Genomic DNA, 7500 nt, shown 5'->3' on the forward strand with positions numbered 1-7500 from the left:
GTGTTGGTAGAGGGAGCAGAGAACACTCCAAGAATAGAATGTTTAATGTTGAGAAAGAAGACACCTTAACGTTATTACAGAGAGGCTAATTCAAGGCTTATATTATAGTAGCTATGGTCGTTGTCAGAAATCAAGTAATCTGCCGTAGTGAAGTAAGTGATAGCGCACACAGAAGACTCATGCACGGTAAACAATCTGCGGGACACTATTGGCCATATTCATAAACGTCTTTCCCTCTCAATACGACAATTTTCCAAGGCCACAGAGACAATTAGCCGGGTTTCCAAGGCAGTTCCTCCTTATGATAAACTAGAAATCCTGTCAATCCATCACCGGAACCATAGAAATACTCTTAAAATCACGAGTATCTTTAACTGGAACCTTCAGAAAGTAGTGATGGTGAGAGAGCAAAGCGTTTCAGAATACGGACCTATGAAAGAAGAGAGGACATTGCTGAGTGTTCGTGGTGGAGGCTGAGGCGTGAAAGTTCTGCATGGGACTGGCGGCGTGGTGAGTGGCTGTCGATAATAACGTGATGCTGCCGTGGTATCGCTGCGCTGATAGACATGCATTACTTCTCCTTGGCTCTCCGTTACATATCCGTGACAATTTTGGGACATCTGAGTCTAGCACGTATACCACACGATTACTTTTACTGGCGTGTGCGTTGTTCGTGACAGTCAAGTTTGAGGCAACACAACTGCTAGATGTGTATTCGTGAAAAAAAAAAGAGAAAGAAGTGAAGCGTCCGCCGTGTCGCATGGACGGTTTCTTCAATCTGCCCTCACAAATCTTGCCTGGTTTTACTATTCTAGTCGTGTCCTCGAGGCTGCCTTATCCGTCATCCTTTTATGGGCAAGCTGTCGGCGGCTGACAATACGCGTTTCAACAGGCTCATATGCGTCACCCCAAAAGACAGGTTTAATAGCCCGCACATTAATCTGTCCCGTCGATATCATATATTCCAGTGGCATTTTACATGTTATGACCAATACTCACGAAATTACCACAAACCCACAAAACTTCCGGGATATTTCACTTACAACGGACCGTCAAGCCACGAGAGTCGGGGAGGGATTACCGTCCTTGTGTCCCGGGAGTGTAAGATGGAATTCGCGCTGTGATGGAGCCTCGGGTTGCTTCCCTCTCACCGCACTCCTGAAAAATGAAGAACAACAATAAATCTGGGACGGACTGGCAAATAAAATGTAAATGAGAGACGCTCAATCTGTGAAAATTTATCGCCAGCCATTACCCAGTATGTCAATGGCGCTCTCTCTCTCTCTCTCTCTCTCTCTCTCTCTCTCTCTCTCTCTCTCTCTCTCTCTCTCTCTCTCTCTGTCTGTCTGTCTGTCTGTCTGTCTGTCTGTCTGTCTTTCTGTCTGTCTGTCTGTCTGTCTGTCTGTCTGTCTGTCTGTCTGTCTGTCTGTCTGTCTCTCTCTCTCTGTCTCTCTCTCTCTCTCTCTCTCTCTCTCTCTCTCTCTCTCTCTCTCTCTCTCTCTCTCTCTCTCTCTCTCTCTCTCTCTCTCTCTCTCTCTCTCTCTCTCTCTCTCTCTCTCTCTCTCTCTTTTTCTGTGTGTGTGTGTGTGTGTGTGTGTGTGTGGGAAGAATAAGCTTCGACCGCCACTTTACCTGTCCGTGGGGAAGGCATCTTGAGCTCTACTTTTTCCCAGGTGTTGCTTAAAGGATGGGCGAAGCTGCGGCATATCTATCGTAATTAGCTTATTCAACCTCCTCTGGTCCTCTTACCCATTGCTTCCGTGTCTCCTTTGTTCAGTGACGCGTTGCTGTGTTACTCTTTCTTAGCAGTGTTTGTCTGACCAGTGTTTCTTTAATCTCTTCTCCTGTTTCTGTCCGTTGCTGTTGATGATTGCTTCGTCTATGTCTCTCTCTGTATCTGCCTATGTCTTTGTCTCTCTCTCTCTCTCTCTCTCTCTCTCTCTCTCTCTCTCTCTCTCTCTCTCTCTCTCTCTCTCTCTCTCTCTCTCTCTCTCTCTCTCTCTCTCTCTCTCTCTCTCTCTGTGTAGCTTTTCTAATTATTCATGTCTTTCACGTTCTCTCTTCCTCCTTTCGTCCCTCCACTGTCAGTCTTTCTACGTCCATCAACACATTTCCCTGTACTTTCCTCCTCCTCCTCCTCCTCCTCCTCCTCCTCCTCCCTGTTCCTACTCTCAACACTCCCTTCCCTTCCCTTTCACATCCTCACAACCAACTTGCCTCGTGACCAACTTCTCTCCCCACACTCCTCCTCACTCTCTACAAACTTCCCTCCCTTGCGAAACTCCCTCCCAGCCTTCCCCTCCCTCAGGGTCTTCTTCTCCCATTCTAATACCCTCTCCCACTTTCCCCCACCTTTTACTTTGTTTTAGATGGAGGGGTGCCGGAGGTCAGTTAGTGTGTGTGTGTGTGTGTGTGTGTGTGTGTGTGTGTGTGTTTGAGTGTAATAGTATATGTAAAGTGATGTTAGATTAAATTTTATCGATTCCTCTTTCAAACTAGAGTTAACTTGAAGCTTCGTATATGTTTTCGTATTTGTAGGAGAGTGAGAAAAAATATATAAATGAAAAGTGCTAAAACTGAACTTCAATGAGACACTAGTTAATTTGATGTAAACTATGCATATATTTTTTCTTCTTTTTTACAAGTCTTCCTCTTTTGTACATTCTGTATGAGGACGATACGTTTACACTTCAGAGCATGAATTTCACACAGCTTCATATATTTGTTTATCTTTTAATTTGCTCACTTTTTTATTCATTAACGAAGCTGTATTGTATGAGAGAGAGAGAGAGAGAGAGAGAGAGAGAGAGAGAGAGAGAGAGAGAGAGAGAGAGAGAGACTTAATTAATATAAGACTTTCTAGAGTTTTATACATATTAGAGGAAGCAGCATCACCATTTCAACACCAAGGGGCGCCGCAAACAACATTAAGGACGATGATCATTCCTTCAGTTCATTAAGCCCTTCAGTACCGGGACGCGTTTTCATATATATTCTGCTTACTATTTGGCGATTTTATACAGCTTCAGAAACTTATGTGGGGAATTAAAAATAGTGAGCACTCTGGCCATTAGTCTTCTCACCTCCATAGATTCTCCCTAATGTCTATAAAATCGTCTTATCACACCAAAAATTCATGATGAAATGAGTTTTCCTACTGAATGCGTTAATAATACATTTCAACAACGCCATTTAGGAAACTGGTCGATAATAATGCAAGTAATAAGAGTAAGAATGATTAGAAAAAGCCGTGTAGACAAAGGAGGAGGAGAAGAAGGAGGAGGAGGAGAAGGAGGAAAAGGAAGAAAAAAAAAACGACGAAGACGAAGATGGAGAACAAGAACAAGAGATAGTATCATACAAGTAGACTCAAAGGAATACAATACAACACCCATATAGTAAGACATGAGTGAATGGGGTGGGGGACTGAACATACAAGCCAGAAGAGACTCAAGTTAACATACGTAAGGAAAGGAAAGAAAGAAGCTATACCATCAACATTCGCTATAACCCAGCCTGTTTAGACATGAGTGAATAGAGAACTGAACATATCAAGAAACATATGTAAGCAAAGGAAAGAACGAAGGAAGCCTCACTATTAACACTCAGTACCTCAGCCTGTCTCCTCCCCGGCACACGAGTCTACCACTATCTTCCCGCCACCATCGGATTAATTCTCAGGGCACGGAGTACATTTGTCACCTTGAAAACGTCCTTCGCACCTAAGCCAGCCGAAGTAAAAACCAATCAGCAGGAGCGGGCGCCTCTGACGACCCTCGGCACACACACAGCGGCGGCCAGAGACATGGGGAAGATGGAGTCGGCGAGACAAAATACAGCCTTCCCTACCTCCTCCCCCCAATCTTGTGCCCGGAGGCTCAATTTGTTGAGGTGGGTGTCTGTATCCAATTTTCAGGGCCTTGGAAGTGAGGGGCTTAAGGGAGGTGAAAGATGAGATCCTGGAACACTATCAGATGAGCGCCTTTCCGAACGCTCTCCCTCTCTTCCAATTGAGCTAGTCTGGGGCCGTGCGGCGGGCCTGTTACTGTTACTGGAGGAGAAATATATGTAGAAGTGAAGCAGAAGGAGAGAGAGAGAGAGAGAGAGAGAGAGAGAGAGAGAGAGAGAGAGAGAGAGAGAGAGAGAGAGAGAGAGAATGAAAAAAAGTCCTTCCATCCCTGAACCTTGTACGTGAAAAGGACGAATTTCACTGGAAACAAGATTCGGCCAGATCGTGACACCTGGAAATGTTATTTGTGGAGGTACGAATAAAAGGAGAAAGGCTTGACTTACTTATTATATTTCTCTCCAGGGCAATAGACTGAAGAAATAAATTAAATCCACATGTATTTTCCTGCAGCGGACGCAAAGCATTTAGGAAGTGCGCTAGTGGTGGTGGTGATGTGGTGATGGTAGACGTGGTGATGGTTGGTGGTGATGGTGACGATGGTGGTAGTGCTAGTAGTGGTAAAGGTGGTGATAGTGGTGGAGTCCCTTTGCTCTCTTCTCACCCCCCACCGCCTCCACCAACGCACAACAACAGTCTCTCCACCGTAATTTGCGTCGCCTCAAGAGTCAACACAGTACAGTTTGACACAAGTTTCCGGAAATATATCGCCCGCCGCTAAAGACTCAACGACCTGAAAATTGCCGTCACTTGGGGAGAGAGAGAGAGAGAGAGAGAGAGAGAGAGAGAGAGAAGCCGAGGAGGAGGCATTAGGTGGTAGAGGAGGAGGAGTAAATATGTCGTGGAAATGGAGATCGGAAATATGATTAAGACGATTGTTAGAAGTTAATGAAGTGAGTGTATTGCCGCAGGATTAGCTAACAAGGCTAAACTCAATCACGCAGCCACAACTCCAACAAAGCGAGCGGAATCTCAGCAAGGCAAACACACGCACAACAAAGCCGCTCTAAGCTGTCATAACTTTGGCACAACAGCGGTGAGCTCGGTGCCGCCTTATAGTGACAGCGAGACACTCCTGCAGCCTCGCCCCTGCTGCTGCAACGAAAATTAAACGTCATTGCCGTCAGGGTGAAAGGATATAGTATAAATATTAATGCACTGGCTGTTAACATGCTGCAAGACCCGCCGCCACCGAGGGAGGAGGCAAAGTTGGTGCGGCGTGCCAGTTCGTAATTATGACCTGCGACCCAGTCAAGGCCAGATTGATGTCCTCGCCTTGCGTCCCCGTGTGCCTCTTGCGGATTTGCTGCACTACGTCTCTTTTTCTTTGTTGTGGACCTTTATTTTCGCCCTCATGTGGCTGTAGCGGGATTACTATAGTGTTTTTTCTCTCTCGGGGGATTATTAGCGATGGAAAGGCAAATCTGTGAGAGGCCCCTTTCTCCCCCTCCTCACCTTTCAAAAACACCTGACATTTTTTTTCCATCTAGTATTGTCGTCCGATGCCTTAAGGGGGCCATTGAGACTTTTTTAGATGAATTTAGATTTCATTGAGTTAATTATAATGAACTACAACGAAGCTTAATGGAGAATATTTGCACTGAACTTGCTTTTTTATGCCGCTGAAGGAAAACTAGGTAGCGTGGCCTTACTGTGGTATTGTGAAAGAGAACATACTTATACTGGCCTCAGCATGAATGTTTGCAGGACTCAGTGAGATATACCTTTGCATTGAGACTCGGGACGCGGGTTTGTGATCGATTGTGGCACAGCTAAGTCGCGAAATTTATTGGCCAAGTCATTACAGAGAGTTAGGGGGGGATTGCACCTGTTCAGGGGCGCAGCAGACACTCGCATCAATACGCACCCAGTAATCCCTTCCCTGTGCCTCTGCCTCGCCTCGCCATGTCCCTTCAGCTCCCCTCCCTCCTCCCCAGAGCGTCCTACACACTCCGCCGCTCCACCTCTCCGTGTTCATCTTCAGCTTCCTCTCCTCGCCCTCCATCACCACTTCCAAGGCGGTTCCCCTTAACCATTTTCTTTTTGTATCTCCATCACTTTCACCAGATGCCAACCCAGCCCTCCCAAGCCGTCCCCAGCCGTCTCCAGCCTGCCTCTCCCCTTCCTTTCCCTTCCCTTGCACTCCAAAAGCCGATACTTCGAATGCCATCGATTGCTTCAAGTCGGGCAGAGGCTTGGGCGTAATTGATAAAGACTTATGGGTTTTCGTAATGCGTGAAATATTACCGATGTCTGCTGCCAGCTTTGAGTGAAGGCTTGGAGTGAGCGAGGGCGTGAGTGACGGCAAGGCGGCCATGTCTCCTCCTTCGTCTCCTCCGCGAAAAGCACCTGAGCTACTGACGAAAAGATGAATAATATGTTGGTTTAGATTTATGGTTCGCGAGGTATAGGAGATTAACACCTAATGGACGACTGTCAAGCCTTTTATGTAGTGTTGTAAAACCATGACGTAATCCTTCTTTCTTGTGTGGCGTGAACGTTCATGGATATCTACCCTATATGAAAGCATGGCCATAATCACATAATTGTATTCCTGGTGTTGCGTTGCAAGTGCACTTCAGAAACTCTCGCCAACTTTGGTGAGCCGCACTTCTCGCCAGTTTTTGTCTATTAATCGGTAAGGAGAGTTTGATGTATCACAATGCTGTAAGTGACTGAGTTCTGGTCTTGCTATTTAATATCAATCTCAGTCTACAAATATAATTCCTTATTTAGAACACTAATACATAACATCTTCATCAACTATCAGCTTATATATATGAAAGCGTTTCTTTACGTACCTATTCCACTTTTTCTCCATTGATGACTGGAAAATGTCTTCAGTTTTACAGCAGATTATGAAAACTTTTTGTCACGTTTATCATTTCTAAGCACGGGCAAAATTCACTACAGATCGGAAATTTGGATTTTGACACTGGGTTTTGACGAGCTTCTAATTTGCCGTCATTTAGTTATTGTTGTGTATATCAAGATTTCCTTCCCACCCACCTTAGTTATTGTTGTTTATAGTCTTGCCTTTTTTTTTCTTATCACTGTGGCCTCTCAGACGTAAACACAAAACATAGTAGGATGGAAATCTAGCAGAAGAAGTGTTCGAATAATATACCTGCAGTTGTATTTTGTTCAGTAAGATAATGTATTGTTTTATTACTAGTCCAAGGGATAATAAAATGGATCCATGCAATATTAGACAAAAATCCAAAAGAACAAACTGCAGGAAAGTCATTGTGCCTGAACCATTCCACCATACCACGCTGCTGCCCTGCCATCGATGCTCAGAGAAAGAGGTAGACGAGGGATCTGCGCGTGAGTGGCTTCCGTTGCCTTGCCATAGATGGAGATGTATATTCCCGCCATGGCTGAGGCGTAATCCTATGAGGGTCACGTCAATCTTTTATGTTAATGCGATGAGTATTGGGGAATTCCATCAAGTCGCTGAACCAGTTACCTGCCACCCGCACTTGGTAGGCGCGAGGGTGGAGAATTTTTGAAGTGATGTGTTTCATGTGTTGCACCGCTGCCCTGTTCTCGGCGGCATTGCTTTCTTAGGAGGCAAAGAGTCACTGAAATTT

At 45.3% G+C, this 7500-nt stretch overlaps 1 long non-coding RNA gene across 1 annotated transcript in view; it reads right to left on the minus strand.

The window, feature by feature from the left end:
* The window catches only part of LOC123519068, a 132795-nt gene that overhangs the window by 29389 nt on the left and 95906 nt on the right, over window positions 1-7500 (minus strand). The window contains exon 3 of the long non-coding RNA XR_006678970.1: window positions 1044-1158. This is a non-coding gene — a long non-coding RNA (uncharacterized LOC123519068). The remainder of the gene's footprint in view (window positions 1-1043; window positions 1159-7500) is intronic.

Source organism: Portunus trituberculatus, chromosome 44 (assembly GCF_017591435.1).
Source record: "Portunus trituberculatus isolate SZX2019 chromosome 44, ASM1759143v1, whole genome shotgun sequence".
Classification (NCBI taxonomy): domain Eukaryota; kingdom Metazoa; phylum Arthropoda; class Malacostraca; order Decapoda; family Portunidae; genus Portunus; species Portunus trituberculatus.